Genomic DNA, 15,142 nt, shown 5'->3' on the forward strand with positions numbered 1-15,142 from the left:
CAGATAATAAACCAAAGGCGCAAATAAAGCAGGATCTGGTGACTGGCCATTGCAGAAGGTGGTGGGATACTCACGGAAGTGGTGAACACAGCTGCACTTGTAATCCACACATAAGGAATGTCAAGTTCTTTGGAAAAGTTGCTCACTGGGACTATTCAGTATAAGAGAGGAAGGGGATTTTTACATACATTTTCCCCTTTTTTTCTCTTTTCACTCACATTTTATGTTTATACGTTTTTTGATATTGCAATGTTAAACGTTTAGAAATAAGCCGAGGCGCTGTCACGGTATAACTGGTGGGATCTGCCAGTAAGCACTTGTACGCTGTCTCTTTTTTTAGGGGAAAATTTTGCACGGTATATCCTACATATGCACAGGGGTTTGTTTGTTTAATTAATGCATTTTTAGGGTTAAAAAAAATAAATAAATATATATATATATATATATATATATATATATATATACACACACACACACACACACACACACACACACACACACACACATTTTTGTATAATAAGCACAGATTTAAAGTCTAGTGGTTTCCACTGAATAGGATAAGCCCCTACGGGTTTCCTTCACAAAAATACGTTAGATTTAAGGTTAGCGCAATCCACTTATTGTTCAAATATTTTTGGCATCTCATCCAAAGGTGAAGTGCATTTTTTGATTGCAGCAAACTAAATAACAAAACAGTATATATTTAGCACATATATTCTTTTGCACCTGTAATACATTTTTTTGTATGTGTCAGGTTATTGCTTCAGTTTCTGCTTCCAGTATAAAACCGACTGGCACGGTTTGTTATTTTTGAACATTTTAATAAAGCTGTGGCCTTGTCCCTTTTCCAATTTAATCAGGCTCTGTGTCTTTTCTGGGCAAGTTATGGTTTTTAGTTTCTCGTGACTGAGCCTATGCTTCTCAGCAGTCATGGAATATGTAGCTCCGAAGTTTTAGACCCGAGACAATCTCAAGGAGAAATCATAACAGCTAAAAAGTAAGGGCCAGATTCTTAAAAGGCTTACGACGGCGCAACGCCATTTGCGCCGTCGTAAGTCCTAATCTGGCCCGGCGTATCTATGCGACTGATTCTTAGAATCAGTTACGCATAGATATCCCTTAGATCTGACAGGCGTAAGGCTCTTACGCTGTCAGATCTTAAATGCAATTTTTTTCCCGCCGCTAGGTGTCACCTCGTCGTATTCCCGATCGTCTATGCAAATTAGCTACTTACGCCGATTCCCGCGCGGACGACGCAGTGAATTTACGACGTTTCCGTAAGCGTAAACTCGCCCCTGCTATACGAGGGGCAAGTTTACAAAGGTCCGTCGTATGCATGTTAAGTATGGCGTCGGGTCAGCGTCGTCTTTTTCCGTCGTTTACGTCATTTTCGGAAGTCGTTCGCGAATACGACTTTAAGTCAATGACGCTCGGCTCGTGGAGGGAGGAGTCTAGAGATGGCGCGGTCAGGGTGGAGGAGCAGCTAGACGGGATGCCTGCTCTCCAGCCCCGTCCGAACCGATGCTGACACGAAAGTGAGCTGGATCCCCCGCTCCCTCCGCTGACTGGGGAGTCCCCCCCCCTCCTCCCCCCCACCGGATTGTAGCTCTCGGCCGGCCGGCCGAAGCGGACGTGCACGGGTCTCCCCAGATCACTGACCTGACAAGCGTGCTGTCACGTGGGTTGGACGGCTTCCCTAATTCCCCTAATTCCCCTGGCTGGCTGGCGGTGCGGCGGCGCTGCGTTGGGGCAGGCGGTGCTGCGTCTCCCTGGTCTCCCTGGTCTGCCTGGTCTGCCCGGTCCCCTGGTCCTCTGGAGTGGAGCGGGCGGGTAGGCGGAGGAGCGGCGGAGGTGTGCCGCGCGGCTTCGGGAGGGGGCCCGGGGGGGGGGGCGTCACGCAGCCCTGTGGCTCTACAGTTTGCGGCTCGGTGAAGTGGAGTACTGGCCCCATCACCAAAGCCAAACCATAATAAACAGGTACAGAAGGTAATCTGGAACCCACTGCAGCAGCCTGTAAGATATTCTTAGTAATACAACTATTGGACTGGTGAGTACATCTTATGAGCATACTCCATCCACCCATCAAAGTGGTGAGTACAAATGTCCTTTAAAAAAATATGATCTAAGAAAAAGAAATATATACAAATGGGATACCCCTTTCAGAGGAGACTGATAAATGGACGGGACTGATATGAAAGATTGAAATAATGGGTTATAAGTGACAGGAGCTCAACATTGTCATTTCAAATGTCTGTAAAGATGTTGGTAACTTTATAGTCCCCCCGGTTGCTTCCTATTGATACTCTTGATGGTACACTGCTCTCTGTGGAGAATGATAAAAGTCTGAGACTGTGACGATAGCTTGGAATAATGTGACATGAGAGCCACGAGTACAGCACTGCTTTTTCTTTTTTTTTCTCTTTTCTCCCCTTTTTTTTTGGTTGTTCCTATAAGGAGGTCGGTAACCCCATAGTTTCTCCTGTGGCCCCCTCTTGACACTCTCTTTCTTCTTATGGGGATCAATAAGTGAACAAGACACACGGAATTTTACACAGAATTTTTTGTACTATATTTGGTAGTTGGACACTGGAGTCGGATAGAAAAGGGGGGTCAGTATACATGTACGTGGCTCTGAATGGCTCTGAATATCGCTACATAAAGTTAAAGATAAAGAACAGAAATATTACAACAACCCTAAATAACCTTAAATTGCGATAAATGAAACATCAAAGGCCATAACATAACGATAAAAGTATCGGTAAAAGTATTATACACATTGTGGGTAATCTGACTACAGAGCCAGGAAAACCCGTAGGAGAAGATTCCCAAGATATACGGGCGCTGGAGACAGGGAGGAGAGGGGAGTATACACCTATCACAAGTGCAAACGGATTTCCCTCGGAACCGCTCTAAAGTGACGTAGTCACAACGTAGGGGCAAGGATGACCACAAGGGGAAAAATAGTGAAAGGCGGGGCAACCCCAAAGGTACCCCGTTTAAGTCAAAGCCCAGGCCCGATGTGTAAATTTGTGACCCAAGTGATAAACGGCGACAACCAGCACATAGAAAAACCATCGATTGGCAGAGCAGGCCAAGCAGAAAAGGAGAAGAAAAAAGATAAGAAAAAGGGGCTAGCTAATATCCTGGCGGACTCAGAAACATTTTCAGAATCACTCCTAGAGAGCAGAACAGATCAAGATAGGGAAACAGACAAAGAAATAGATCTAGAACAGAGGAATAAGGAAGAAACGCAGGATATGACACTTTTGCCAACAAAAAGGGAGATGGAAGGCATGTTCGCTGCGTTAGAAAGATCACTCAAAACGCAAATGGAAAAAATGGAGAAAAACATGGGGCATATATTGGAAAGAGTGGAAGAAGTGGAGAAAAAAGTTGACCACAATGTAATCTCATTTAAAAAACTAGAAGATGAAATAAAAGCATTAAAAATAAACCAACGAGAACAGGCGTATAAATTAGAAGATCAAGAGAACAGAGATAGAAGAAAGAATATAAGAATACGCGGTGTTCCAGAAACGACACAAGCCGAGGACCTTCCAGAAATAATAAGAAAGATCTGCAATCCAATATTAGAGAGAGAAACAACTTCCCCACTCAGAACAGAACGAACACACAGAATAAGACGTCCTAGGGGGAGAGCACAGGATTACCCAAGGGACATTATCGTGCGTTTTGAAAGCTGGGAAGAGAAAAACCAGCTATGGAGAAAACTGAGAGGGAAGTCGCCGTTAGAATACGATCAACATAATATTCAAATTTATCAAGATCTGTCACAAGAGACGTTAACACGAAGAAGAAGTTTAAAACCATTGCTAGGTGTTCTGCAGGAGCATGATATTCAGTATAACTGGGGATTTCCAGCGTGCCTAATAGGCAGGAAAAACGGTGTTTCGGCAAGACTGAGGTTTTTGGAGGAAATACCAGAATTTTGTCATAGTTTAGGCATCCCAATACCAAAAAATTATTAGTGTTGATCGGCTGGGGAGGAGGGGAATTGAGGGGGGGGGGGCTCTGGGTGGGGGGGAAATGGGGAGGGTCATCATAGTAAGCTATCGGAGTGGGACCAGGGAGAGGGGAGACCCAGAGAGTGCTTCTTCACCAGTTCCCTAGTATAGGGGGACAGGAGACTGGGCTAAAATAGAACTCCACCTCAGCCTGAGGAGCAAAAGAGCGCCAGGAGCGCCAAATAGAAAAAGCTCTAAAAATGACCAGATGGTCAGGGATCGAACGGGGGGGGGGGGGGGGAGGGAGGAGAAAGCCCCAAAAGAAGAACAAGGGGGCAAGGTACAAATGGAAGGGAGGGGGGGGAGGGAGAAGGGAGGGGGGGGAGGAGATTGGGTGGGAAGGGAGAGGGGAAGATTAGAGAGGGGGGGAAGGGGATTCAGATCTGTGTGTCATGCAGCAGGAAAGAACATATATACCCAAGACAGAGGGAAAAAAAAAAAAAAAAAAATATGACAAACATAAATTTCTTAACATACAATGTAAGAGGTCTCAGTTGCCCCGAAAAAAGGCATATGGTACTAAGAGAAATTGAAAGGTATTCCGCTGAAATAGTTTTCCTGCAAGAGACACACATAACGCTGGACTCTAATGTCAGATTGTATTCTCGGGCAGTTCCTAGTTGGTACTACGGGGACTCCCCAAAGAAGAGAGCAAAAGGGGTCGCCATAGGAATAGGAAAGAATATCTCCTTTACAGTAGAAGATAGGAAAGTAGACCCGGAAGGTCGTTATTTGTTCCTAAAAGGAGTACTCCAAGGGAAAAAATACACGTTAGCAAATATTTACTGCCCAAACAGCCAACCACATAAATATCTGAGGGGGATTTTGAATGCCTTAATGGACTTTAAATTAGGACATGTAATACTAGCAGGAGATTTCAATCTCTCAATGGACTATCAATTGGATAGTACATCCGGGGCTCAGAGGCGAAATATTAAACAGCTTAGAATATTAAGAAAAAAAATGCATAGTTACTGCTTAATAGATCCCTGGAGGATTACATATCCAAATAAAAGAGACTATACTTACTATTCCTCCGTACACGGAACATACTCAAGACTGGACTATATATTGGTAGACCATGAGTTATTGGAGGAGGTAGTTAAAACTTCAATAGGGGTATCTACAGTCTCAGATCACGCTCCTGTAATAGCGGAAATTAGATTCAAAGAAATAGAGCAAAGAAAAGGATCATGGAACTTGAATGAAGAACTCATAGAGGATATAGAGGTAAACAACATAGTGAGAATGGATTTGGATCAATATTTCACCCTTAACAACACACCTGAAGTAAGGGTAGCTACCGTTTGGGAGGCCCATAAGGCATACATCAGAGGGAAATTAATCTCAATAGGAGCAGGGAAAAAAAAGATAAGGAAATTAAACATGAAAAAATTAACAACCGAGCTATTTGAACTGGAGCAAACGCATAAAGAACGAGGAGAAAATGAAATATATCATGAAATTATTGTAAAGAGGACCCAGCTTAGAGATCTGATGAAGGTTGAAACAAGAGACATATTTAAAAATGTTAGAAAGGAGAGGTATAAATGGGGGAACAAACCAGGAAAACATTTAGCCAAAATATCCAGGGGAAAAAAAAAAAAAAATTACATCGAAAAAATAAAGAATCAAGACGGCCTTATGAAATATAAAACGTCTGAAATAGCGGAATCCTTTCGGACTTTTTATAGTTCATTATACTCAATAAGAACCAAGGAAACACAAGAGCAAGAAAAGATGAGAAAAAGGAAAATCAGGGAATACTTAGAAGAAGCGAAATTACCTAAAATTTCTCAAAACGACATTGAATCCCTAGAGGCCCCAATAACTCAAGAAGAGGTACATAGAGCCTTCAGGGAAACCCCGTGCGGGAAAAGTCCAGGCCCAGATGGCTTGCCGATCAAATATTATAAAACATTTAGCGAACTCTTGGTCCCAGAGATGTGTAACTATTTTAACAAAATAGGAGAGGAAGAAGAAATAAGAAAAGAATCTCTTTTGGCAAATATTTCTATTATCCCTAAAACGGGAAAAGATGGAACGTTGTGTTCCTCCTATCGTCCAATAGCACTGTTAAACGCAGACCTGAAAGTATACGCGAAAATATTAGCAACCAGGATAAAAGGTTTAATGCCGCAATTAATAAACTCAGATCAGGCGGGCTTTGTAGCAGGCAGAGAAGGAAGAGACAATAGTATAAGGACCCTGTTACTGTTACAACAAGACCCAAAAAAGAAACCCCCAGTCGTACTCATGTCCTTAGATGCCGAAAAAGCATTTGACAGAGTCGACTGGGGGTTTATGATGGAAACTTTACAAAAAATAGGCCTGGGCCCAAGGTTCATGAAATGGGTAAAGAACCTGTACAGCCACCCGACGGCAAGGGTGAAGGTCAATGGGAGTGTGTCATCTGTGTTCAACATGGAAAACGGAACCAGACAGGGGTGCCCGCTCTCACCTCTCCTATATGTAATAGCCTTAGAACCGTTGTTAGCAAAAATCCGGGAAAACCCGGGGATAGGAGGGGTGAGAGTGGGAGATGAAGAACACAAGGTGGCGGCGTATGCGGATGACATACTCCTATATTTGACCAAACCTAGAGTATCTCTCCCTAATGTTATAAAGGAAATAAAAAGATACGGAGAACTTTCAAATTTTAAAATAAACCCGATAAAAACGGTAATCTTGAATCTGGGGATAGAAAAAAAAGAAGCAGAAGAGCTACAGAAAGAGTTTCCATTTACATGGGAAAAAGAAGCTATAACGTACTTGGGTATAAAAATTACATCTAAAGTTGAAAAACTCTACTCGGCCAACTTTGTCCCTTTAATTAACGACATTAACCAAGACCTGAAAAACCTAGCAAAAAAACATATCTCCTGGATAGGCAAGATTAATGCGTTTAAAATGATGATTTTACCAAAGATAACATACAAACTTCAAATGCTCCCAATAAAAATACCGCAAAGCTTCTTTAAAGTAATTAAAACAGTAATTCTGAAATATATATGGGCAGGTAAAAAGGCTAGATTAAGCTATTCATTGTTGAGCATGAAAAAAAAAGGAGGGGGGTTGGGGCTCCCCGATATAAAAAGATATTATTTTGCTGTAAACTTAGCCAGGCTGGTAGAATGGACAAACGCACATACACAAAAAAAATGGGTACATATGGAAGAAACATTAAGTGGGACACTATTAAATAGAAACGTATGGATACCACCGAAAATGAGGGAAATGAGCACGAACACACACAACATAACAAGGAACGTATTTAGGATATGGGACATAATATTGAGACGGGAAAAATGGGAGTATAACTCCCCATTAATCCCATTAGCAGGCACAAATTTTTTTCCACCAGGTAACGGAACACGTTTTGGAAAACACTTAGGGGAGAAAAAATTAAAAGACATTGTTACACGGGGAAAAATTAAACTTAGACAAGAGATAAAAATAGGGGAAGGGGAACAAAGCATGAGTGAATGGGAGTATATGCAGTTAAAACACTTTGTGAGTACACTACCACAACCAATTAGGGAAGATAAGACACTATATCCAATAGAAAAAATATGCAGCATGGACAAGCCCCTGATACACGGCATATCAAAGGTATACGGGATACTAACAGAACTCGAGACCCAGGAAGCATTGCCCTTTTTGGGAAAATGGGAAAGCGACATTGGTAAAAAAATTGATAAAACACAAATGATAGGTGCAGTATATAACCATGCTGCGGACATCACCACCATAGAAGCAAACTATAAATGTATGGTGCGATGGCACATGACCCCATCAAGAATGAATAAGATCCACCCTAGAAATTCAGAGCTATGTTGGAGAAACTGTAAACAAAAAGGAACAACGCTACATATATGGTGGGACTGCCCGAGAATACAGGAATTTTGGAAAGAAATCTTGAAATATATCGTAGAAATAACAGGAGAGACGATTCTATGTAGCCCGCTGACCTGTTTGTTTCACGGAACTGAAAAAACAAAAAAACAATATGGAACAACTCTGGTCCCAGTGTTGTTAAACGCAGCTAAGGCTCTGATCCCCAAAAACTGGTTACACCCAAAGAGGCCATCAATTAAAGAATGGATAGAAAGGGTGGAATATATAGAAGAGATGGAGTATCTTGCATGCAGAGAGTCAGGAGAAGAGGACAAAAACAGGATGGTTTGGGAAAAGTGGAAAGTGTTCAAATCCACAGAGAAGTTCGTCCAGGGAACGCTAGAAGCAGAGAGCTGAGAGACCGCGGAGAGGATTGCATGGCACACAGATCCGGGGGGGGGGGGGGAAGGAAAAGGGGGGAGAAAAAAAGGGGGGGAAAAAAAAAAAAAAAAAAAAAAAGAGGGATTAATTAATATAAGCTAATTATGATATGCTATCAAAGAATATAGTCAGATTCGTCAAGCGGGAAAATATTAACATAACAGCTTAAAAATGTTAAATTCGTAATGTCAAAAAAAAAAAAAAAACAAAACCCACGAATGATGCGAAGCCGCAAGAGAGATGCTAAGGGCGGGCGAACCGTGAGCTAGCCTCTCGGCTATATGTGAGCAGAGTCTGACGTGAAAAAAAAAAAAAAAAAAAAAAAAGTCAATGACGCTCGTCGGTGTCATTGACGTTTTCCGTCGTGAGCTGGAGCATGTGCACTGGGCTATTTTTATGCCCGGCACATGCGCAGTTCGATCGTCGCGGGGGCGCGCTTAATTTAAATACTAGCCGCCCCCTTTGAATTACGCGGCCTTACGCCGGGCCATTTACACTACGCCGCCGCAAATTACAGAGCAAGTGCTTGGAGAATACGCCACTTGCTCCAGTAATTTGCAGCGGCGTAGTGTAAATGGCTTACACTACGCAAACGCAGATTCTATGAGAATCTGGCCCTAAGACTTTGGTGCTCAACAAACAAAAAGAACACTAGTTTATATCAGATAGTTTAATCTGCCACGGCTGCAGACTTCCTAGCAACCAGGAGCCTTATGCACAAATCTTATATTAAATGACCACTTCTCAGAACATATGCCTCACGCTGAGCACTGGCATCTCTCTCATCTGACAACAGCCATTATTTCTTTTAGAATCTGTTGCAGCCAGTGTAGCACTTAATCCCATAGATACCGCTGGAAGTTTGTCCATGTTCTTTCACAGTGGATTGCCCCACAGTCAGGCACACGATATCAGCCACACTTTTCCTTAACCAGTCATATGGGGGTTAATTTTTGGAAAATTTGGAAGTAGGGTTGAGGGAATTGAGTGGGATATGCCAAAACAAACCATGTACAGGTTGAAGACAGTGAACTCCTTTCCAGTAAGCAGATGTCCTTGCATATAGTAGATTGTGGGCTTGGCTTTATTGTGGAAACAGGTAAAACGTAGAGCCGACACAGAAGCCCTTGCATATAGAAAACTGTAGCCTGTAATTATTGCAGTTATAAAGATCTTTCTTTAGAGCGCTAAGAGCATAGTCCCTTCACAATGAATTAGATAAATTAGGCTCTTCATGACACAAGCCGATGTCCCCTTTCGCAAAACACACAACTGACTCTAGCACAACAGCCCAGTAAGATCTCTCAGCAGTCTACTCACAAAATGTCCAGGGAAAGCTGGTTGCCTTCCTCCAATTTACAAGCAACACTTTCCTCCACTGATACCAGTGTAGATCTTCAACATCTAGGCCCTCAGGTCGCGCAGCAAGGACATGGAAGCAAAATAGTGCATAGATTTCATGAATTCGGAGCTAGCCAAGAGGCCATACTGCCAGAAAAGTGTCCTTTTTTTACTTTTTCCCCACTGTCATTTGCAAAAATATTGTTTAATGAAAATGCCATACCTGTAGGCCTGTTTGGTCACCTATGAAGCCTGGCTGAATTACGCCCAATGTTTACATTTTTATCTCCTGGTATATTTCCATCAAAATGGCCATTTTGTTGTAGCCCAGAGTATGAGATGGAAGCAACTAAACAACTGCTGTGTCCTGAAAAGATGAGCTAGGCATCCTAGGTGACAAAAAAAGGCTTACAGGTGTGGCATTTAGTATTAATGGACACCTTTTGCAAAACCCAAAAAAAAAAATAAAAAAAAAAAAAAAGATTTGGTTCTGGACATTTTACACATGAGGAAGTTGATATAACGTAACGCGTCCGGTGCGCAGTTCGATCGTCGCGGGGGCGCGCTTAATTTAAATACTAGCCGCCCCCTTTGAATTACGCGGCCTTACGCCGGGCCATTTACACTACGCCGCCGCAAATTACAGAGCAAGTGCTTGGAGAATACGCCACTTGCTCCAGTAATTTGCAGCGGCGTAGTGTAAATGGCTTACACTACGCAAACGCAGATTCTATGAGAATCTGGCCCTAAGACTTTGGTGCTCAACAAACAAAAAGAACACTAGTTTATATCAGATAGTTTAATCTGCCACGGCTGCAGACTTCCTAGCAACCAGGAGCCTTATGCACAAATCTTATATTAAATGACCACTTCTCAGAACATATGCCTCACGCTGAGCACTGGCATCTCTCTCATCTGACAACAGCCATTATTTCTTTTAGAATCTGTTGCAGCCAGTGTAGCACTTAATCCCATAGATACCGCTGGAAGTTTGTCCATGTTCTTTCACAGTGGATTGCCCCACAGTCAGGCACACGATATCAGCCACACTTTTCCTTAACCAGTCATATGGGGGTTAATTTTTGGAAAATTTGGAAGTAGGGTTGAGGGAATTGAGTGGGATATGCCAAAACAAACCATGTACAGGTTGAAGACAGTGAACTCCTTTCCAGTAAGCAGATGTCCTTGCATATAGTAGATTGTGGGCTTGGCTTTATTGTGGAAACAGGTAAAACGTAGAGCCGACACAGAAGCCCTTGCATATAGAAAACTGTAGCCTGTAATTATTGCAGTTATAGAGATCTTTCTTTAGAGCGCTAAGAGCATAGTCCCTTCACAATGAATTAGATAAATTAGGCTCTTCATGACACAAGCCGATGTCCCCTTTCGCAAAACACACAACTGACTCTAGCACAACAGCCCAGTAAGATCTCTCAGCAGTCTACTCACAAAATGTCCAGGGAAAGCTGGTTGCCTTCCTCCAATTTACAAGCAACACTTTCCTCCACTGATACCAGTGTAGATCTTCAACATCTAGGCCCTCAGGTCGCGCAGCAAGGACATGGAAGCAAAATAGTGCATAGATTTCATGAATTCGGAGCTAGCCAAGAGGCCATACTGCCAGAAAAGTGTCCTTTTTTTACTTTTTCCCCACTGTCATTTGCAAAAATATTGTTTAATGAAAATGCCATACCTGTAGGCCTGTTTGGTCACCTATGAAGCCTGGCTGAATTACGCCCAATGTTTACATTTTTATCTCCTGGTATATTTCCATCAAAATGGCCATTTTGTTGTAGCCCAGAGTATGAGATGGAAGCAACTAAACAACTGCTGTGTCCTGAAAAGATGAGCTAGGCATCCTAGGTGACAAAAAAAGGCTTACAGGTGTGGCATTTAGTATTAATGGACACCTTTTGCAAAACCCAAAAAAAAAATAAAAAAAAAAAAAAAGATTTGGTTCTGGACATTTTACACATGAGGAAGTTGATATAACGTAACGCGTCCGGTGGTTTAGGAGCCTGAAACATCACGTCGCTCATCTGCTGTTCATTCCTAAAAATTGTTACTTCATGCCGTTTTTTGTCTGGCCAAATGTGAATAGCCTGACTTTTGCTTCTTTTAAAGAATAAATCCACACATTGCAACAGTGAGCACTTAGTCTGTGATTATCTCTTTACATGCACCTGTCCTTTGCGGTTTGGTTGTCTTATGAGGATCTAATACATCAGCCTGGTTCCTGTTCATGACCTGCCTATTTGATTTGCTTTATTGACCATCTGTTAACTCAGTGGTCCATATATGAATGTGAGAGTAGCCATCTACAACGGTGGAGGGATCACTTCAAAATGTTGGTGGATTGTCACGTGGTGGAGATTTATTTTCGTTTAATTCACTCATCTTCTGACACTTATGGACTTTTGGACTGTTTGTTTGAATTGTATTTAATTTTTAATATTTTTTTTTTCTCCATTTTTTCTGCATATTCATATTCACACTTATGGTATTGGTGTTTGAGTATACCAGTATCATTTATATATTTGAGTTTTGCGCTGCACTTTTTCTATTTTATTTTTTACTTGCTTAGGATTTTTGCGAATTTCCCTTAGTGTTCAGCTGGCATTACCAGTGATCTGAACCCTGGGGGTCTGTATCACATAAATACACTTTTAATATCTTTTTTTTATCTATATATTTGCGCTGATTGCACCCTGTTTTTTATATATTTTACACATCTGTCACCTGTTTGAATACTGATTTGCACTATTGGATATGCACATGCGTTAATGTTTTATCAGTCATGCATATTTTTTTGGGATAATTTGACAATTCATTAAATAAGACGGATATACTTGTATATGTACTTGGTGCAATGTATAAATAACCATTATACATTGGTTGTGATATTTGCTGGGAATTAATATTTGGAGAGTGCTTCACTATATTTATTCATTTAGATTTTATTATTTTGAGTGTGTGAGGACTTCACTTTTTTGTGGCATTTATATAAAAACTTTCCAGCTATTTTAGAGGCTATTTACATTTGATGTGGTCAGCCAATTTGTTTCCCACCAGTTTTAAACACATGTTCACATACCCAACCAATTTTTCCCCTTACTGTACTGCAACATGGTTCCCTGAGTCCTTCTGCTATTCCATTAAGATTAGGATGATGGTACGGTTCTAAACTTCTGATTACTTGTTTAGTTTAGAGGTATAAGATTAATTCATGGTGCATGCATGGTCATATGTATGCATTGGGGACCCATTACAATCAATGGGATGACCCACAAAACACACATACATCTTGTGTAACCAAAGCATCTGGATATGTTCCATTAATGTGTGATACCAGCCTAAAGATTAGTTCACATGAAAATCTGAGTTTGGTTAAAAAAAAATCTCTTCACAAAAATGGTTTAATACATTTTATGTTTATTACAAAACTAAAAATACAAAGTGAAATACACATTTAGTGCCTTAAGAAAGTTAGCTTATTTAGTCACACTACTATTTTAGCTTGTATACCTCACAAGAAAAAAATACAAACAATTCCACATTTACAAAACATGTACAAACATGTACAAACATTTTTGGCATTTTAAAGTATAAAAGAAAAAGACCATTTAAAGTAACTCAAGTCTATAAAATGTGAAATCCCATCTCAAACATCCAGGCTTAACGTTTTATTGTTACAAATCAATTGATGTAGTAAGTTTCTGCCAGTCAGTTGTAGTGTTTCTATTACACTCACCTTTTTCTGAGGACTCACCAACTAAAAAGCCTTTTCCCAAGTTACTTTTTGGTCCTATACTATACACATCTCCCTTACTTCCTTATATATGGGGCAATATGGGTTGGTTGGCCACAGATTCCAAATATTGGTTCAACTAGGGTTCCAGGTGTACTACCAAGGTCTTTCCTTTATACAAGATATTTATCTACCAGTTTTGAAGGAAATCTGTGCTTAAATATGTATGTTGCTCCCGCAGACATTAGCTACTTCGACTTTTTAAAATAGTAGCGGCTCGATTGTTCTACTGATCATCTGCGTTTATTAACTGCTTACAAGTATACAGATCAGATGCTCTGACTTTACTTGCTACATGTTCCAGATCAGCAATAAAGTATACAGACTAAGCACAGCCAGGTTACAAGTATTTACAAAACTAAAAAAAAACAAAAAAAACAATGTAGTCTCACACTGTACGTGCAAAAAGTAGCAGTAGATGGAGGCGATATTAGTTCAAGACTGTTGTAAGTGCATTAAAGACATCTGTATAGTAAATTAGTATGCCAATCACAAAAAGCACATAACATTGCCAGTACTGATTGTTAAAGTAAGTCTTAAATTGTGAACAGGGCCAGCAGAAACACCTAGCCACAGCAACAGAAGATTCCTGCCGCTACATACGACACTGTCCTAAATCGCCATGTGAATGTAGCCATAATCAGCTAAATATAGTCCAGGTGCATTAAAATAAAAAGATGTGCAGAGGGTTGGTTGGTTTTCTTTACAAAGCAGCCAGAGCCTGAAATTCCAGCATACTGCAGAGAAGGATGCTTGCTCTCTATATGGAAGCATTGGTTCATCTTCAGAGGTGTACCATGCGCTCTGCTTAGTCAGACTAAGGCCCCATACATACTATAACATTTTTTGCAGATTTTTGCCTTCAGGATTTACAAAAACCATATAATATGGAGGTCACTCCTTAAGAGTTTTAATTTGTATGCAATCAGACAGGCCCTTGCACTATATGGTTTTGGTAAATCTGAAGAAAATCTAATAGTGTGTATGGGGCCTTAGAGTAAGGGGGCTGCTCTCCATAAATGTAAGACGAATAATAGATGACAGAAAAAAAAAACACAACACCACAAACAAATTAAAGTGTGTATAGCTTAGGCACAATGTAGTCAATATAAAAAGGAGTAGGCTACATCTCAGAAATTAAAAACCGCAGTACAGAACAGAATGGTATCCACATGCCCTGAAAGGGGAGAAAAGACATACAATCGCAAGATAAAATAAAAGGCGAGTATGAGCTTATAACTCAGGAGACATGCCATGCCTCTGCAGACCGATTCGTGCAGGGGTTTCCAAAATGCAGCCCGAGGGCCAGATGTGGCCCTTTGTTGGCTTTTATTTGGCCCTTGGGGCACTACTCCTCACACCAACAATTGGGCACCATTTCTTCCACCGATACCAATGATCGAATACTATTTCTCCTAAGAATAGGGGCACTACTCCTCCTCCTGCCCGACCACCAACCCTGAGGCAATATTTATTCTCACTGATGCTGGGCCCAGGACATTTTCTGCCTCTGCTGGCCACAATACAGCCCTCCTAAAATCTAAAGCACAATAAACTGGCCCTTTGTTTGATAAGTTTGGAGACCCCTGGATTAGTGTTTTCAGACAGGGATTTCTTCTCTGCAGCCTGATAGAGACCAAGCTTTTCTGCTCTGGATGCTTTCTAAATAAAAACAATTGTAAGACTTGTA

This window comes from Rana temporaria, chromosome 1 (genome assembly GCF_905171775.1).
Source record: "Rana temporaria chromosome 1, aRanTem1.1, whole genome shotgun sequence".
In the NCBI taxonomy this organism is placed as follows: Eukaryota; Metazoa; Chordata; class Amphibia; order Anura; family Ranidae; genus Rana; species Rana temporaria.